The sequence below is a fragment of the Babylonia areolata genome, chromosome 8, assembly GCF_041734735.1.
Source record: "Babylonia areolata isolate BAREFJ2019XMU chromosome 8, ASM4173473v1, whole genome shotgun sequence".
NCBI lineage: Eukaryota > Metazoa > Mollusca > Gastropoda > Neogastropoda > Buccinidae > Babylonia > Babylonia areolata.
The window spans coordinates 11,815,310-11,835,309 of record NC_134883.1 but is presented as its reverse complement, the minus strand read 5'-3'; the positions used below and the strand labels follow the sequence as shown (position 1 = coordinate 11,835,309).

The following is a 20,000-nucleotide window of genomic DNA, read 5'->3' as shown; positions in this document are numbered from 1 at the left end:
TCTTACGGGATGATGCCAGGGCAGATGTAAAGTACATAAAAGAGTTGGATAAAAAAAAATCAAAAAAAATCACCACCCCAAGACTTTATAATAATGACACACGTGAATGCTCTTACAAACCGGATTTCACAGTGTCATCATCACTCAGTTGTCACACAAAAAATCATGTCAACTCGAACTTTCCTGCAGTTTTGGGGAGGACGTGGGGGTGGGGGGGGGGGGGGGACGGGGGGGAGTGTTTTTTGTTTTTTTTTTTCTTTCTTTCGTTCGTTCTTTTCTTTTCTTTCCTTCTTTCTTTCTTATTTACTTACCTAACCAAGACACTCAGGCAAACCAGCAAAAAAAAAAAAAAAAAAAAAATACTATATTATCTCCGGCTGGTTGACCTTTTCCCATGCCACCACACACACACACACACACACACACACAACACAACTCTCTCTCTCTCTCTCACACACACACACAAACACACACACACACACACACACACACACACACACTCCTTCCACCCACACCTAACCTCACCATCTATCTATCTATCTATATACCAATCCTGCAAGGCTGCTGGAATACAGTCAAAAGGAGCACAGCACAGCGTTACAAAAAGGCACATGGCCCCACCCCGCCAAGTGCAGCATGTTCTGACAGCGACGATGATGTCAGCCCTATAAATCATAACTGCACCACCAACCACCCCAACCCCACTGCCCCATAACCCCCAGGGGGGAGGTGTGTGTGTGTGTGTGTGTGTGGAGGGTTAGGGTGTGTGTGGGGGATGGAGGTCGGGGGGAGGGGGAGGGGGAGGGGCGGGCAAATCAAACTTTGATGAAGGCCAGACGTTCACCAGGCACACACCTACTGGATACCCGACACCACCTGTTATCTCGATACTGAAAGGTCACCACGGCCAATTCATTTTATCAGTTATTTTTGATTTGATTTTCTTGCTGCTTTTTTTTTGGGGGGGGGGGGGGGGGGGTTGGGGGGGGGGGGGGGGGAGGCGGGGGGAGTTCCACGATAACCGCAGCAAAGAGCACATCCGGTGGGAATGAAAAAACAAAAAAGAGAAAAAAAAATATTTAAAAAAATATCGTGTTTCTTTGGTTTATTATTCGTATCTCGATTTATTGATCCATTTCTTTGTTCATTTCTATATATTATTTGTACCATCAACTATTCTTAGTGCACATAATATATATATATATATATATATATATATATATATATATATATATATATGTAGGTCACCCTGACCCAGTTTGACTCACACAGCGCGGCGCACACGGCAATGATCCGAGTTTGTCTGACGTCAGAATGTCACACAGTGACACCTACTGCCTCGTGGAAAGCTCGGAAATATCTATTTGATTTTTGTCTGCTGATTCATTGGGATTTTTTGTTGTTGTTTTTTTTTTTTGGGGGGGGGGGGGCGGTTGAGGGGGGGGGGGGGGGGTACGTTTTAATGAATCGATTGCTGTATATCACACAGGTAGAACTATTCGTTGTGTGTGTGTGGATAGGACAGAATTAATGGAGAATGGCGGGGTGTGGATGCGTATGGGGAGGTGGTGGGGGCGGGAGGGGGTAGGGGGAGGTGGAAAAGCAGCGTGGAGGGTGGGGGTGGGGCGTGGGGGGAGGGGGAGTTGCAAGAGTAATAGGGAAGACGGTGGGGCGGGGGGCCGGGGTGCCAATGAAATGGCACCACGGAAGCGAGAAAGAAAGAAAAGAAAACAAACTAGAACGCTTTTAACTTCTCACGGGATGTTTGTGGGGCAAATTTTCTGGTATGTGCTAATGAAGTGTATATATATATGTATATATATATATATATATATATATGTGTGTGTGTGTGTGTGTGTGTGTGTGTGTGTGTGTGTGTGTGTGTGTAACAATAACACGATTTTTTTTTTTTTTTTTTTTTTTTTTTTTTTTTTTTAGTGAGTGGCACGTGCGGGCGTAAGTGCGTAAATATTGCCACACCACGCACGTGCAATTGTTTCGATTGTCGCGGAATGGCATGGCAGTTACACACACACACACACACACACTCTCTCTCTCTCTCTCTCTCTCACACACACACACACACACACACACACACACACGCCATCGCTACCAACACCGGTACCTTTAACGACTCCCTGACAACAAACAAACAACTGAATACAAAATAAAATCAATAGATATTCAAAACAACATATATATATATATATATATATATATATATATATATATATATATATATATAATGTAGACGTGTACCCGAGTGGTATTATCAAAGAAGTGTACGGTGGTGTCAGAAACACAGTTTTCAGCTCACCCAATGGCGTACAGCGACACCAGTTGTGGAGTGGTGGTCGTTGAGTGTCGACAATGAAAATAGGCTTTGTATCTTCTAAAATACCTGATCTATTCTCATCCAAAAAACTATAATGGTGTAGTTTTAGTTTTGCAACAGCAGTGACATACAGAATTGTAGACTGTAGCATTGTGTGTGACGTGAAGACAACATGACGTAAGCTTAGCGTCAGTTGAAATCTTTACCCTGGCAAAGGATTAAACTGAAACCAAGTATGCTTCTCACTAATTTAAGTGTTTGTGTAAGCACAACAAAGATAATAATTACTGCAGCGAACGATACAGACTTCATTTGAATAAATGGTTGGAGCTTTTATCTACAACGGGATTTGCATTCAAATTTGGAATGGCGTCACGCATTATATGCACGGGTCGTTGAAGACCCGCAGGTTAGTTGCGAAAAAAGCGTCTGCTAACAGCTTGTGTGTGTGTGAAGCAGTATCTGAGGCCAGCTGAGCGCTTGGCTACATATATATATATATATATATATATATAGAGAGAGAGAGAGAGAGAGAGAGAGAGAGAGAGAGAATCCTATTGGGGAAAATGAATCTGAAACGAACAAAGCAGCAGAGAAACGATTGCAACAGGAACCAAATATAAAGCGAAATAAAACAACTACAGGCGAAATCAGCAGATTTATGCAACAAGCATGGAAAGGCAAGACAATAAAGAACAATAATCAACGAACTATAATAAAGAACAAACTGGCTGAAAACAAGGGAGAGAAAAATTCATACTATCACTCTTGTAGTGGTGATACAACTAGCTAACCGCCTAACTCAAGTCCAATAGCACGGGAGAAAAAGACTGTAGAATTATAAAAAGGAAACTAAACTAAGGAAGAAACTGGTATGAAAAGAGTAATGAAAAAAACAAAAACACACACTAATAACATTCTGCAAATGGTGAAATGGTGAGATGTGCTATTATAACTAGCTAGCAGCATGGTGTTATCTCAACAGCAAGAAAGAAAAGACAAGACCATGTGATTGTAATTCATAACCAAACTACACTTTAAAAAAAAAACCCAAAAAAAACATATATTCATATATAACCGGACGAAAAGAACATAGAAAAGACATACCACAACCACTCAGGTGGTAGATTTTGCTGGTGATGGTAGTAGTAGTAGTAGTAGTAGTAGTAGTAGTAGTAGCAGCAGCATTACTAGCTATACAGTATTGCTGCCTTGTCCAAGGTCAGGTGTCCCAGAGGAAAGACGACCCCCCCCCACCAACCAACCACCCTCCCTTTACCCCCTTCCCTCCCCCCCCTGCCCCTCCACACACTCACCCCAGCCCCCGCCAACTCGCCCCCCCCCCCCCCCCAAAAAAAAAAAAAAAACTGTCCGTACCCACCTCTAGCGCGAGAGAGCCCGAGTCGATTTTCGTTTGCCTGCAAGATGAGCCCACAATCTGTCGCCGGCCTCTTTACTCAGCGCTCTCTCTCTCTCTCTCTCTCTTCTCTCTGCCTTTGCAACAACAACAAAAAAAAAAAAAAAAAAAAAAAAAAAAGAGAGAGAGAGAGAGAAAAAAAAGAAGGGGAAAAAAAAAAACCCAAGTCATTGAGAACACCCGGTGCAAGTGACACACAGGAGGATACCAGTTCACCCACCACAACCACCAGCAGGCGAGTCGCCCCCTGAGGAGAAGAACAACAAGCAAGCAAGCAAGCAAGCTGTTTGCCGCGGCTTTGAACGTTGCGATTTCTTTGTTTGTTTGTTTCCTTGTTTGCTTTCCTTGTTTGGTTGGTTGTTTTCACTATTATCACTCCTCCACATAGCGATGGCAGAATCTTTAGGAATGGTTTTTTTTTCCCAGTCAGGGATACAAAACTCCACTAATTAATTAACAAACACTGCGAAAGACGCAAGGAGGGTGCACAGATATCCCCCCCCCCCCATCTGTGTGTGTGTGTGTGTGTGTGTGTGTGTGTGTGTGTGTGTCTTCTCTGTTGAATTTTAATGGACAACAAGGGGGGATATTTGCACATTCCGGTTTCATTGGAATAAAATTAATGAAAGGGAGGTTCATTGGCTCTCTCTCTCTCTCTCTCCCCTCCCCCCCCCCCCCTCCCCACACAGAGGCACACAAACATCACCCAACACACACACACACACACACACACACACACACACACACACACACACAACTCCCACAGCTCATTTCGAATTCTACGACGAGCATCCATCCCACACAACAACGACGACCACAAATATATCGAAGACTGGGATCTCTGGGTCCAGTTTACTGCAGACGTTTATGATGGTTCCCTGACAGATGAAAGATGCCTCAAGGCGCACACGCGGCCCCGCACCCTGCAATCACCCCCCCGCACACACACACGCACGCACGCACACACACACACACACACACACACACACACACACACACACACACACACACAGAGAAACATTGATTCAAACACTGATTTGATGCCGCCCTCCGCTCCACCCACACACCTTCTATCACACACACACACACAGACACAAAGACGCACGCACATACACACACACACGCGCGCGCGCGCGCGAACACACACACACACACACACACAAAAGAAACATTGATTCAAACACTAATTTCATGCCGCCTCCGCTCCACCCACACACCCCCTAACACACACACACACACACACACACACACACACACACAACCCCTACATTAAATCCCTCTTCGCCCCAGTACCCTTGTTTCTTTTCAACAGCTGTCCTATTGTTTGAGGGAAAGGTTGGGGTGAGAGGACGGGGGGACGGGGGGGGGGGGGGGGGGGAGTGATAGGGGGAGTGCAAGGCGTGTGAGTTGAACACACACACAGACACACACACACACACACACACACACACACACACACACACACACACACAGACACCGCACGAGGATGGAGAGAAGCCGATATAATATTTTTAAAAATATATTTAAAAAAAACAACCACCAATATATCCGCTCAGCTTCACTTGAAAGAACAAAAAAAAGTGGAAAAAAAAAACAACAAACCCCCCCCCAAAAAAAAACCCAGCAACATTATCACTGGTAACAATTTTAATGATTGCTATGCATCGGACGAGCTATAATTTCGCCTTATAGGGGGGGTGGGGGGGGGGGGAAGGGCGCAGGGAGGTGGGGGGGTAGAGGGGCAAGACGAGGGACAGACAGTGTGAACTGAGTTTGGGGAGGTGTGTGGGGGGGGGGAGAGGAGAGGGGGGGAGGGGAGGGAGGAAGGAAAGGGGGCTGTGACTCCCTTTCCCACGAACCCCCCCCCCCCCCCCCCCCCCCCCCCCCCCCCCCCCCCCCCCCCCCCCCCCCCCCCCCCGCAGTGATTGCGCGTGCACCGTCATTTTGCTGCACCCTATTGCAGGCCTTTTCATCATCATCATCGTCATCATCATCATCATCATCATCTTTTCAGCTTTGTATTGTATTGTATTGTGTGGAGTGTAGCCAGCCATACCATGCCATGCCATGCCAAGCCATAGAGCCACCATGTGCCTTGCAAACTATGGCCTTATTGCTGTGTGTGTGTGTGTGTGTGTGTGTGTGTGTGTGTGAGTGTGTGCGAGTGTGTGTGTGTGTGTGTGTGTGTGTGTCTGTGTGTGTGTGCCCGGGTGGTGGGGGTGGTGGTGGTGGTGGTGGTAGCTTTTTTTATGATCATAATAAAGAAGCTGGCTACTCTACTAGCTGCCTCTCTCGCGTTGGTGCTATGTTCGTTCTTCCGTGTGCGCCCAGCAGTGCATGCTGTGAAGAGAGACAGAGACAGAGTGAGAGAGATAGAGAGAGAGGGAAAGAGACAAGAGAGTCCTAGACAGATAGACAGAGACAGAGAGAGACAGTGACAGCTCAGAGAGCCAAGGATAGGCGTAGACAGGAAAAAAAAAAAAAAAAAAGACATAGACATAGACCGACAGAGAAGGAAGAGATAGAAATTGACACAGCGGAGAGACAGACACAGGAAAGAGAGATAGACAGACAGACACGAGAGAGAGAGACACACACACACACAGAGACAGACAGAAAGAGACACAGACAGACAGACAGAGACAGACAGACAGGAGAGAGACACACACACACAGAGACAGAGAGAGACAAAGAAACAGACACAGAGAGACAGAGACAGACAGACAGAGACAGACAGACAGAGCAGGGGTCTCTCTCTCTCTCTCTCTAAAAAATAAATAAATAAATAAATAAATAAATAATAATTAAAAAGGGCACCCTAACATTTACATCAGACGAGAAACCGTTATGGGAGGGAAATAAACACGACACGTGTACAAAAGACGTAATAAGCGCCACTCTTCTTTGCCATTTACGAGAAAGAGAAAAAAAAAACAAAAAAACAACAAAACAGACAGACAATCTAAATGTTTCAGCAGTCCACCACAAAAAGCCCTCTACCCTCCCTCTCCCGGCCCCCCCCCCCCCCCCACCCCCCACCGTCCTCCCTGAATGAAAAAAAAAAAAAAGAAGTGAACATTGGTGAATAATATATCGATGCAGTTATCATCAGCTTACACATGTGATCGCTGCGACCGAGACAGACATGTCTCTCTCGCATCGGTCTCTACAGTCGACTAACAGAGGCGACGCTGCTTGGTCCAAGCAGACAGCCCCAATTATTAGACATTAGGTCGGATATACTCACTCTTATCCATGGTCAGCCCTGAGAGAGAGAGAGAGAGATAGAGAGAGAGAGAGAGAGAGAGAGAGAGAGAGAGAAGGGAGCCGAATATAGATCATAACCAAACAAACAAAACAGAAAGAAAAAAGAAAAAAAAAACAACTAAAGAGTAAAGTTTAAGTGCTACATTTTTTTTTCCGAAATTTCCTTTCTTTCATTTTTTTTCTACTTCTTTTTTTTTTCTCGTAAACTGTAGCAGCAGTTTTATATTTTATGTATTTTATATGCAGGAAGAGGGAACCGAAAATCAATATATTTCATATTTCGCGCATTTACATATTCTATTCAATTTTGGAGGAAACTTCACCCTTACATAACCATTTCGTGAATTGCAATATGTTGATGTCAGAGATGGATGCCAAAGTTTTGATGTTCTTTGTGTGTGTGTGTGTGGTGTGTGTGTGTGTGTGTGTGTGTGTGTGTGCGCGCGCGTGAAATGTAATGTATAGTCTTTCGCTTTGCTTATTTTTGGTGTGGAAAGAAATGTTTTCTAAAGAAAACAAAAGAAACAACATGAAACACATACATGCACAAAACAAAACAACAACAAAAAAAAAAAAAACCCAATCAACAACATCTTCACTGGCAAGGATGGGAAGAGGGGAGGAAAAAAAAAAAAAAAAAAAAAAGCTCGAATATTTCCGACAGCTTCTAGAACAACGCGAACGCGTAGTAATAATAATAATAATAATAATAATAATAATAATAATAATAAATCATTGTCCAAGACACGATGGGTGAGAAAGGAACGAAGATACGAAATAAAACAAAAGAAACGTTCGCACAGACAGGAGTTTGAAATGTTCCTCAAGAGCTGGGGCGTGGGGGTGGGGGTGAGGGTGTGTGTGGGGGGGGGGTTGCCACGACAAGGGCACATAATTCCAACTCTCAAAAAAAAAAAACAACAACAAAAAAATCGGCCCATCGCGCGCAAACTCTCAGTCCAATACTCTCTGTTCAATTAAAAATCAGCGCTCCCTTCCATAGTGGGGTGATGGCCTATAGAGGTAACGCGTCCGCCTAGGAAGCGAGAGAATCTGAGCGCGCTGGTTCGAATCACTGGGCTCAGCCGCAGATATTTTCTCCTCCTCCTCCTCCTCCACTAGACCTTGAGCGGTGGTCTGGACGCTAGTCATTCGGATGAGAATAGATAGACCGAGGTCCCGTGTGCAGCATGCATATTAGCGCACGTAAAAAGAACCCACGGCAAAAAAAAAAAGGGTTGTCCTTGGCAAAATTCTGTAGAAAAATCCACTTCAATAGGAAAAACAAAACGCAGGGAAAATGGTGGCGCTGTAGTGTAGCGACGCGCTCTCCCTTGGGGAGAGCAGCCCGAATTTCACACAGGGAAATCTGTTGTGATAAAAAGAAATACAATAGTGGGTAACGCACACGATGCCAGACTAGAACGGGCCCGACAAAAAAAAAAAAAAAAAAAAAAAAAAGGTGTCGGGGGGTGGGGGGGAGGGGTACAGGCAGACACGGACCTGTAACTGCGTGCCTTACTGTGTGTGCAAAGTTATGTGTATGTGTTGATTGTGCGCGAGCGCGCACGCATGCTCATTTGTGTGTGTGTGTGTGTGTGTGTGTATGTGCGTGCGCGTGTTGTGTGTCTGCGTGTGGTTCTGTGTGCTGTGTAAATGTGGCTGTCTGTCTGACTGTGTTTCCGTGTGACTCTATTAATAATAATAATAATAATAATGGTATTTATATAGCGCTGAATCTTGTGCAGAGACAAATCAAAGCGCTTTCGCACCAGTCATTCACACGCATGCATAAGTCTAAAACTGTAGAAACTAAAGACAAGGAAGAGGCAGGCAAGGGAGGCTATTTGGGATGAGGTGGGTTTTAAGGCCAGACTTGAAAGAGCTGAGTGTGGCAGACGACAAAGCGAAGGAGGAAGTTCATTCCAATTGCAAGGTCCAGAGACAAGAGAAAAAGAACGGCGGCCAAAAGTCGAGTGTTTGAATCTGGGTATGCCTAAACAGAGTGGATCCGAAGCCGATCGTAGTGAGCGAGATGGAGTGTAGAGGTGAAGAAGGCAGCCGCAGAGTCTCTGTGTGCGTGCGTGCGTGCGTGCGTGCGCGTGTAACGTCTGCAGTGGTGTTGTAGCAAAGACACTCTTTTTGGTCGAAGCACTAAGAGACCGGATTTGGGGTGAAGAAGAAGAAGAAGGAGGAGGAAGGATGGAAAGGAAGGAAAGGAGCGGAGCACAGATTTTTTTTTTTTTTTTAATTGAACAGTGTTGGACTGAGAGTTTGCGCGCGATGGGCTGATATTTGGGGGTGGGGGTGGAAGATCGGGTGGGTTGGGGTTTTTCTTCTTCTTCTTCTCCTTCTGAGAGTTGGAATTAAAGCCGCTATCTGCCCTTGCAGTAGCAACGCCCCCCCCCCCCACCCACACCCCACCACCACCCACAACCCAAACCCCCGACCCCATCCTAACCCCCATCCCTATCCATGCTCCATTCCCTTCACTGCATCCCCCCCCCTGCCCCTGCTTCACTCCTCCCACCCCTCCCCCCTACCCCGCACCCCCTCTCCCGCTCCAACCCCACCACCCTCCACCACTATCCTCCACCCCCCCCCTCCCCCCTCCCTTCTCAAACACACAAGAGAGACTTGATGACTGACTCACGCTGGTGGACACGACACGACACGACACGACACGACACGAACATGTGCCAGTAGTGTCTGAATGCCTGGTGACAGAGAGAGGGTTAAAAGGTGGTTTGAGGCAGGAAAGTTTTAACACATGTTACTCCAAGGGTATTTATTCATTCAGTCATTCTATTCCCCTTGTGATGATTGCTTGCTTGCTACACGATGGTACATTATTATTATTATGAGACCGACCAGTGAGTGGGGCGTGACTTTGAAGTGGTGTGTGTGTGTGTGTGTGTGTGTGTGTGTGTGTGTGTGTGTGTGTGTGTGTGTGTGTGTGTGTGTGTGTGTGTGTGTGTGTGTGTGTGTCTGTTCGTGTGTGTGTGTGTGAAGGGTTTGTAATATGTGTGAGTGAGTACACGTGTGTGTGTACACGTGTGTGTGTGTGTGTGTGAAGGGTTTGTAATGTGTGTGTGTACACGTGTGCGTACACACACACACACACACACACGTACACTCACACACACAAACTAGGACTGGTATCCCATCTGGGGTATTCCAGGGGTATCGCTTCGGCGTATCTTCGAAGTTCTCTTTTTCCTCGTTCGTGGGCTCAAATTCCCACGTTCACTCGCATAAAATTAATGTACACGAGTGGACTCTTACGTATAAGTAAGGCCGTTTTTACTCCGCCACGTAGGCAGCCATACTCCGTTTCAGGGCGTGTGCATGCTGGGTATGTTCTCGTTTCCAGAACCCACCGAACGCTGACATAACTTACAGGATCTATAACGGGCGTATTTAAGATCTGCTGCTTGCGTATCCACACGAAGAGGGTTCACGTTCAGGCACAAGCATGTCCGCACATAATGTTGACTTGGGAGATTGGAAAGAAAATATCCATATCCACCTTTTTACCCTGGCCCACCAGGCGCCGTTACCGAGATTCGAACCCGGGACCCTCAGACGGAAAGTCCAACGCTTTAACCACTCGGTTACTGCGCGCGTCCTTCGGCTTATGATCGATCCTAACCATCTGGCTCGGCGTTAAAACGTTAAACCCACCCGATTGCCTTCATATCCAACATCCTAGCAGCACAACTGCGCAATTATTGATGGACTGCACTGAATAAAATAAATAAATAAATACATAAATAAATAATAAATAAGATGAAGACGCATCACGAATAGAATACGAAATGCTGTATTTTAAATAAGACAAAACAAAACAAAACAAAACAAAACACGCCAAGGAGTCTAAGAATAACCTTTAAAAACAAACATATGCATGTGCATGCAAACGAAACGAAATTAAGATGGCAAAAAATAAATTAGACCTGTGGAATTAGATGAACGAAAGAAACGAGCAAGAGGGAATAATGAACATAGATAAATAAACAGAATTCTAATGGAGGTGGGGGTGGGGGGGGGAATAGGGAGTGAAGGGAGTTGAAATATTAATGCTCCTCTCTCTCTCTCTCTCTCTCTCTCTCTCTCTCTCTCTCTCGCATACACACACACTACACACACACACACACACACACTACTACTACTACTACACACACACTACACACACACACACACACACACACACACACACTACACACACACACACACTACACACACACACACACACACACACACACACACACACACACACACAAAGCAGCAGGCGATGACAAGCGAGCAGCCCGACCGTTCCAACGTTCCGAACGAGGTCATCATCGCTCCATCAACCCACCCACCCACCCAACCACCCACCCCCACAATCCCCCCCCCCCCCCCCCCCCCCCCCCCCCCCCCCCCCCCACATCCCCCACATCCCACTTCCTGTCCCCCATTCCTCCTCCCTGTCCTGTCACCCTCACCCCCACGTCCCTCCCTTCCTGTCCGGTCCCCACAGTTACATCACGAGGCCAGCCTAGCTCCACCAGCAGCAGCAGCAGCAGCAGCAGTAGTAGCAGCAAGCAGTATGATTAGAGCTGGTGTATCGTCAGTCATGTCGCGCCAATCGATGATCACACAGACTGCTGGGTTTGGGGGGCTGAGGGGTGGGGGGGTGGGGAGGGGGGCGTGTTACCTCTGAGCGCTCTCTGTCTTTGTCTCTGTCTCTCTCTCTCCCTCCCTCTTACGATTGCCCCCTTCCTCCTCTCTCTCTCTCTCTCTCTCTCTCTCTCTCTCTCTCTCACGATTGCCCCCTTCCTCTCTCCCCCCCCCCCCACATTCTCTCTCTTCCTCCCTCTTACGATTGCCCCATTCTTCCTCTCTCTCTCTCTCACGATTGCCTCTCTCTCAGGATTGCCCCCTTCCTCTCTCTCTCTCTCCCCATCCCCCCCCACCCCCACCCCTCTCTCTCTCTCTTCCTCCTTACGATTGCCCCCTACCTCCCCTCACACCTTCCCTCCCTCTCTCTCTCTCTCTCCTCCACGATCCCCCCCCCCCCCCCAATCCTCCTCCCACCCCCTCCTACCTTCCCTTGACTTTCAGCAACCCCTCCTATCCACCACACAACCTCTTCCTCCCCCACCCCTTGGAATCGATGGACCGGGACCAACAAGAGTGCGTAGTGGGGGTAGGGGGTGGGGGGGGGGCAGTGGGGGAGTGGGGGGTGTGGGGGAGGGGAGGGAAGGACTGACGGTGAGTGGAGGCGGAGAGAGGGAGAGGGGGAGAGAGAGAGAGAGAGTACACTGAATACTGAACGCTGAACGCTGAACACTCAACACTGAAATTTTTAATGTCATTAGTTGAAAAGCTCTGGTGGCATAGTAGACCTGTACTAATCGGAACGAAATGGTGCAAAATAGAGAGAGAGAGAGAGACAGACAGACAGACACACAGACACACAGAGACAGACTGACAGACACAGAGAGAGAGGAAGGAAGGGGAATGGAGCAGTGAATCATCCTTCCCTCCCTCTTCCTCCCACAGTCTATTTACCCAAGTCTCATATAGAAAACGGTTGTAATTTCATTATAAGTTTGAAAAAAAGAAGAGAAAAAGCGGGGAGGAGGGGGTGAGGGGTGGGGGGTGGGGGGGAGTAAGAGTTTGTTTCATTTATATAATCATGAATAAATAAATAGATAGATTAAAAAAAAATATACAGGGAGATAGATAGACACAGAAACAGTCTCAGAGACAGGGAGAATTTTGATGGCGGGAGTGTTAGGCCTCATGTTTGGAATTTCTCTCTCACACGATATATCCACACTGACAGTGGTGGAGGGTTGGGGAGGGGGGGGGGGGGGTGAGGGGTATAGTAGTAGGCCTCCTTCGGTCATGGCTGACCATGGATAAGAGTATATCCGACCTAATGTCTAATTGGGCTTGTCTGCTTGGAACCAAGCAGCGCCGCCTGTGACTGTAGTAGAAACCGATGCGAGAGAGAGAGAGAGAGACAGTCTCTGTCGCAGCGATCACATGTATAAGCTGATGCTGGTGGTCTGTCGGCTGCCGTACCTTTACTATTCTGCGAGCTCGCTTTTCTGCTGCAGCAGTTTGACAGTTTGAATTACAGAGGCAGTGAAGGAGTGGGGTCAAAGATATGGTGCGGGAGTCTGAATTTCGAACAAAATCAAAATCAAAACAAGAGAGGCAAGGCCTTCAAGACTCACTTGTGATACACTTAAAAAAAACCAATCCAAGCTTTTTATGTATTGAGTATAATTTCAAAATGTAATGTTTAAGATGAGAAAGATCAGTTTAAAGCGAATTAAGTCCCCTAGCATTAATTACAGAGTAATTTCCCTTTTTTACTATCTGCACCAAAAAACGTTTGCAAAATAAATAAAACTTCCATGCTTAGCGAAAGAAGTTCCTGTTTGAACATAAAATGATAATAACGACTGCTCTTGTTGTTGGGTCAGAATTTCAAATCAAAGTGCCAAGTTTAGAGAATACAAAAAATATAAATATAACAGTAAATGCAGTTTGCATATAATTAGGCTTCATTTTTTTTTTTTTTTTTTTGTGCTCATCCCAGAGGTGCAATATTGTTTTAAACAAGATGACTGGAAAGAACTGAATTTTTCCTATTTTTATGCCTAATTTGGTGTCAACTGACAAAGTATTTGCAGAGAAAATGTCAATGTTAAAGTTTACCACGGACACACGGACACACACACACACACACACACACACACACACACACACACACAACCGAACACCGGGTTAAAACATAGACTCGCTTTGTTTACACAAGTGAGTCAAAAAAATTTTTTTTTAAAGTGTTTTCATCCAACTCAGTATCGTCACATTAATCCAAGACTGACCTTTCCTTGCGTTGTTAGCTTCTGTGACACTTCGCACACCTTTCCAAAAAAGTCAAAAGGTTTTGTTTTTTTTCTTCATTTACTGATTTAGTATTATACAATGTTCAACTGAGGAACAAAACCAACCAAATGAAATGAATAAACTTCTTTGACCAGCAGTCATAGAGAGTTTGTCTCTTAATGCAGGTTTTGTGAAACGTTGCTTCCACGATAAATCTCTCTATTCTAATAAGTTGGGGGGGGTAAAAATAGTTTGCTACGGACAGCCAAGGGCAATCACCGTGATTTAAATTGACTAGACGTAATTTCACCATTTTAGTTATAAGAAAAAAACACCAAAAAAAACCCCCAAAATCAATGCTACCACACCCAGCTTTCCCAGGCAGCACTAACGACACCAACTCAATGAAATGATAGTCTCTCTCTCTCTCTCTCTCTCTCTCTCTCTCACACACACACACACACACACACACACACACCATCCCTTTGTGCCACCAAATGAGCCCCACCCTCCCCCACCCTCTACTTAATTTTCGTTCGTGACCTCGTATTTCTAACAGCTGTGATCTTATCAATGACACAGCCCGCTAACACCGTCATACAATGGAAAACGAGGGAAGGGGGGGGGGAGGGAAAGGAGAGAGACAGAGACAGAGAGAGAGAGAGAGAGAGAGAAAGACAGAGAGAGAAAGACAGAAAGAGAAAGACAGAAAGAGAGAGAGAGAAAAGAGAGACAGAAAGAGAGAAACAGAGAGAGAGACAGAAAGACAGAGACAAAGAGAGAGAGAGAGTGAGAGAAAGAGACAGAGAGAATGAGAAAGAGAGAGAGAGAGAGACAGAAAGAGAGAATGAGAGAGACAGAAAGAAAGAGAGACAGAGAGACAGAAGGAAAGAGAGAGAGAGAGAAAGAGAGAGACAGAAACAAAGAGAGAAAGAGAGACAGAAACAATGAGAGACAGAGAGGAGAGAGAGCGGGGGGGAAGACAGAATGAAAGAGAGAGAGAGACAGAAAGAAAGAGAGAGAGAGAGACAGAAAGAAAGAAAGAAAGAAAGAGACAGAAAAAGAGACAGAGACAGAAAGAAAGAGAGAGAGATAGGGACAAAAAGAGAAAGAGACAGAGACAGAAAGAAAGAGAGAGAGACAAAAAAGAGAGAGACAGAAAGGTCGGGAGAGAGGAGGAAGAGGAGGAGGAGAGAGAACTCTTTTGAGAGAGATCAGCTGTCGCCTGTCCTCAAGTTCTGTTTCAATCCCCGGCTGTGTAACAAACAGGGAGGGGAGGGTGTGTGTGTGTGTGGGGGGGGGGGGGGGCGGGGAAGTGGGAATTAAGAAAACCCAGAGTTTCAGGATGTTCATTCATTCATTCATTCATTCATTGCCAACCGTTACGTCATCCCTAAGCCCCCCACCCCCACCTACCTACACCGGACACACACACACACACAATCACACACACACACACACACACACACACAATCACACACACACACACAATCGCACACACACACACACACACTCAATCACACACACACACACACACACACACACACACTCACACACACACACTCACAATCACACACACACACACACACACAATCACACACACACACACACACACACAATCACACACACACACACACACACACTCAATCACACACACACACACACTCACACACACACACTCACAATCACACACACACACACACACACACACAATCACACACACACACACACACACAATCACACACACACACACACACAATCACACACACACACACAATCACACACACAAACACACACAATCACACACACACACACACACACACACACACACACACACTCAACCAAATTCTCCCCCCAACACAGCCCTTCCCCCTCCCACATAGTGGGAAGAACCAACTTCCACCCTACTTGTATCTCACGACCCACCCTCTCCAATCCCTCAACTCTTCCCCCCCCTTACCCCCCCCCCACCCCACCCCCACCGCCTCCCTCACCCCCAACAATCAACCTCTCTCCTCCTTCCAACCCCCCCCCCCCCCCCCAACCCCCAACCCTCCCACCCCCACTACACCTCTCCTACCATGCAACATGCAAGTGAGGTAACAGTCGGTAACAATTGAGGAGCTCTTTGGACAGACAACAAGGTCCCCTGCCTCACACAGACTCCACTGACGGATCAATGTTGAACTTGTCGTCGCGCGCGCACACCACTCAGTCAGTAGTACTCACCACTCCAACTTTTACTCCACCACCATCCCCCCCCCCCCCCCACACACACATACCTCCCTCCTCCCACCCCACTGCCCCCCCTCCCCCCCAACCCCCCTGACACTCCTCCTTGCCCCCTCCCCCCCCTCCCCCAACACGACAAAACACCACTCACCACTTCGATCATTACCCCCCTCATCCCTCTTCCCCCCCCTCTCTCTCTCTCTCTCTCTCTCACACACATACACACACACACTCACTCTCTCTCTCTCCCTTGACTCTCTTCTCCTCTCCTCCCCCCCCCCCTTCCCCACTCAACACACACAACTCACCCCCACACACATCCTTCAACTTTTTCTTCTTCTTTTTTTTTTTTTTTTTTTTTTTAACACAATGTTCAGACAAGAAGAGAATCCTCAGTCTCCTGCGCTCAATTGCATTGGTGGTGGTGGTGGTAGTAGTAGCAGTAGTACTTGTAGCAGTACTAGTAGCAGCAGCAACACGTAGTAGTAGCAGTAGTAGTAGTAGTAGTAGTAGTATCAGGGTTGCATGCATTTTTTTTTTTAACAAAGGGTGAAGCAATGGAGAAGGAATGAGAGACTGGGGGGGGGGGGGGGACCCCGGGGAGGAGGGGGAGGAGGGGAGCACTTGAAGCGATGACACCATCGAGAAGTGAGCTCGGAGGGGTAAGTAAATAAAGCCAGAGAATTTCAGTTCTTCTTGGCTCTCAGACTTATTTCCAGACTATATATATATATATATATATATATATCGCGCAGTGGTGATGGTGGTTGGTGGTGGTGGTGGTGTGGTGCGACTCAGCGAGTGGGAGTTGTGAGAAGTGCACACACACACACAAAAAAAAAAGTTCTGCAAGGCAACAGCTCGTGCACACACTTGACAGGAGGTGCTGCCTTTTTTTTTTTTTTTTTTTTTTGCTTTGCTTGTCTGTTTCTTCTTCTTCTTTCTTCTTCTTCTTTTCTTTCTTTTTTTTTTTTTTTTTTTTTACTTTTCTTTCTTCAACAGTTTGTGATGTGAACTTTGTTTGATACACCTTCCAATGTCGAACAGTTCAGGTCAGTTCAGTAGTTGTCGCTTTTTGCGAATCTGTGTGTGTGTGTGTGTGTGTGTGCGCGCGCGTCTGTCTCTGCGTGCGTGTCTGTCTGTCTGTTTGTCTGTCTGTCTGTCTGTCTCTCTCTCTCTATCTCTTAAACGTAAGTTTTCGAAACGAATCTTCCTGCACACGCAAGAGCGCGCGCGTATGCGCACTCCCCCCTCCCCCCCCCCCCCCCCCCCCCCCCCCCACACACACACACACACACACAGAACACAACACACACAGATTCGCATCTCTTCATATATATACACGCCAAACAGAGCATGCATGCTCTCCAAGCAAAGCCATAATAACATATGCACACACACACACACACACACACACACACACACACACACACACACACAGAGAGAGAGAGAGAGAGAGAGAGAGCAGCACAGAAGAAGCACATGACATAATCCAGACTTGACAAGGCAGCCAGTGAATTTATCTCCGTTGATAACATTACGGGAGATACGCGGCCCACGTGCGCGTCTCAAGTTTTATCTGTCCCCCTCAACACGCACACGCACTAAAACACACACACACACACACACACGACACCCTCCTCTAACCCCCTCCCTCCCCTCACCCCCCCCCTCCCTACCCACCCCCACCACACTCACACGCACAACAATTATCACCACACCGCGTGCAGCATCTCTCTCTCTCTCTGTCTCTCTCTCTCTCTGTCTCTGTCTCTCTCTGTATATGTATCACAACCATAAGGTCGCACAAATTAAAGCACGCCAACTTGCTGTATGACTATGTTGAAGCCTCAAACACGCCAGCAACGGGGATCGAGTAAAGGGGGGAAAAAAAATAGTGGAGGGACATAGGAAGAGTATTATGGTAACAAAGAAGACAAGCCGCATGGAAAGAGAGAGAGAGAGAGAGAGAGTGTGAGTGTGTGTGTGTGTGTGTGTGTGTGTGTGTGTGTGTGTGTGTGTGAAGAACTCAGAACTCATTTAATTGTCGTAAAACCCATCAGAGGAATTATGGACACTATAAACTAAACGCAACAAGCAAACAAGAAGTAAAAGCAATAAGTCGTGAGCACATGCAGGATATTCCCATAAGACACAGTTATGGACTGCGAACTTTTAAAGCATTCATATTATGTATATTGCCAGTTCGGGTTGGAAATAACTTAGTGGCAACAGAGAACTCGGCCTTTTGGATTATTGTGTTGCCAGTGTTATCTGGCCAATGATTTTGAAGACTGGGAATTAACTGTCACAAGTAGGCGCGATCTCAAGTCAGAGTACACACTACACTTGTGTGTGTGTGTGTGTGTGTGTGTGTGAGTGTGTGTGTGTGTGAGTGTGTGTGTGTGTGTGTGTGTGTGTGTGTGTGTGTGTGTGTGTGTGTGTGTGTGTGTGTGCGGGAGGGAAGGGGTGGGGTGGGGCGTGCGGGAGATGGGGGGGGGGGGTGGAAAGAATTATAAAGTCGTGTGTCACGTGGCTGATTGGTGGGTTTTTTTGCACTGTACAGCTTAAACCCGTTCTTCACACTCCTTTACTTGTCTCCCTCTCTATCTCTCTCTCTTCCTTCCCATGCAATCGACAATACGATGGAGTGATGGCCAAGCGGTAACGCATCCGCCTAGGAAGCGAGAGAATCTGAGCGCGCTGGTTCGAATCACGGCTCAGCCGCCGCCGATATTCCCCCCCCCCCCAACCCCCCCCCTCCGGAGACTAAGACCTTGAGTGGTGGTCTGGACGCTAGTCATTCGGATGAGACGATAAACCGAGGTCCCGTGTGCTAGCATGCACTTAGCGCGCATAAAACAACCCACGGCAACAAAAGGGTTGTTCCTGGCAAAATTCTGTAGAAAAATCCACTTTGATAGGGAAAAAAAACAAAAAAAAAAAAAAAACTGCATGCAGGAAAAAATACAAAAAGAATGGGTGGCACTGTACACTAATGTAGCGACGGACGCGCTCTCCCTGGGGAAGGCAGCCCCGAATTTCACACAGAGAAATCTGTTGTGATAAAAAGAAATACAAATACAAATAGTATCTCTCTTTTTTTATTTTTTTTTTTATCACAACAGATTTCTCTGTGTGAAATTCGGGTTGCTCTCCCCAGGGAGAGCGCGTCGCTACATTACAGCGCCACCCATTTTTTTTTTTTTTCCTGCGTGCAGTTTTATTTGTTTTTCCTATCGCAGTGGATTTTTCTACAGACTTTTGCCAGGAACAACCCTCTTGCTGCCGTGGTTCTTTTACGTGCGCTAAGTGCATGCTGCTCACGGGACCTCGGTTTATCGTCTCATCCGAATGACTAGCGTCCAGACCACCACTCAAGGTCTAGTGGAGGGGGAGAAAATATCGGCGGCTGAGCCCGTGATTCGAGCCAGCGCGCTCAGATTCTCTCTCGCTTCCTGGGCGGACGCGTTACCTCTAGGCCATCACTCCACATTGATACAATATAATAAATGATAATCAAATCACGGCACAACCAAATCACATCCGCTGGTCACAAACCAGTACACAGTGCCTCAGGATTGTATAGTTATACTTCAGTGCCGACAGATAACAACAGCCTAGCTACAACTAGCTACACAGAAAGATAACCCACCATGCGACGACTGTGATGCGACGGAGGTATTTTTCTCCCCCCAAGAGGTGCCTCGGGTGTCTGTCTGAGTGACTCAGAAAGTTGGTTGGCTCAGTCGGTCAGTCACGTTTATCTGGAACAAATAGAAACAGCAATTAGTATGAGATCAGTGTCACAATGCTGAGCGTATACATGTACGTATGCTTCTCTGTGTGTGTGTGTGTGTG

The 20,000-nt window shown here is 46.7% G+C and overlaps 1 protein-coding gene across 4 annotated transcripts in view; it reads right to left on the bottom strand.

Moving 5' to 3' along the window:
- The window catches only part of LOC143284538 (plexin-B-like), a 440,596-nt gene that overhangs the window by 341,340 nt on the left and 79,256 nt on the right, over positions 1-20,000 (bottom strand). For all 4 annotated transcript variants that reach the window (XM_076591286.1, XM_076591287.1, XM_076591288.1 and 1 more), the window contains one exon: positions 19,795-19,906. The gene's annotated coding sequence lies outside the window, so the exon portion shown is untranslated. The remainder of the gene's footprint in view (positions 1-19,794; positions 19,907-20,000) is intronic.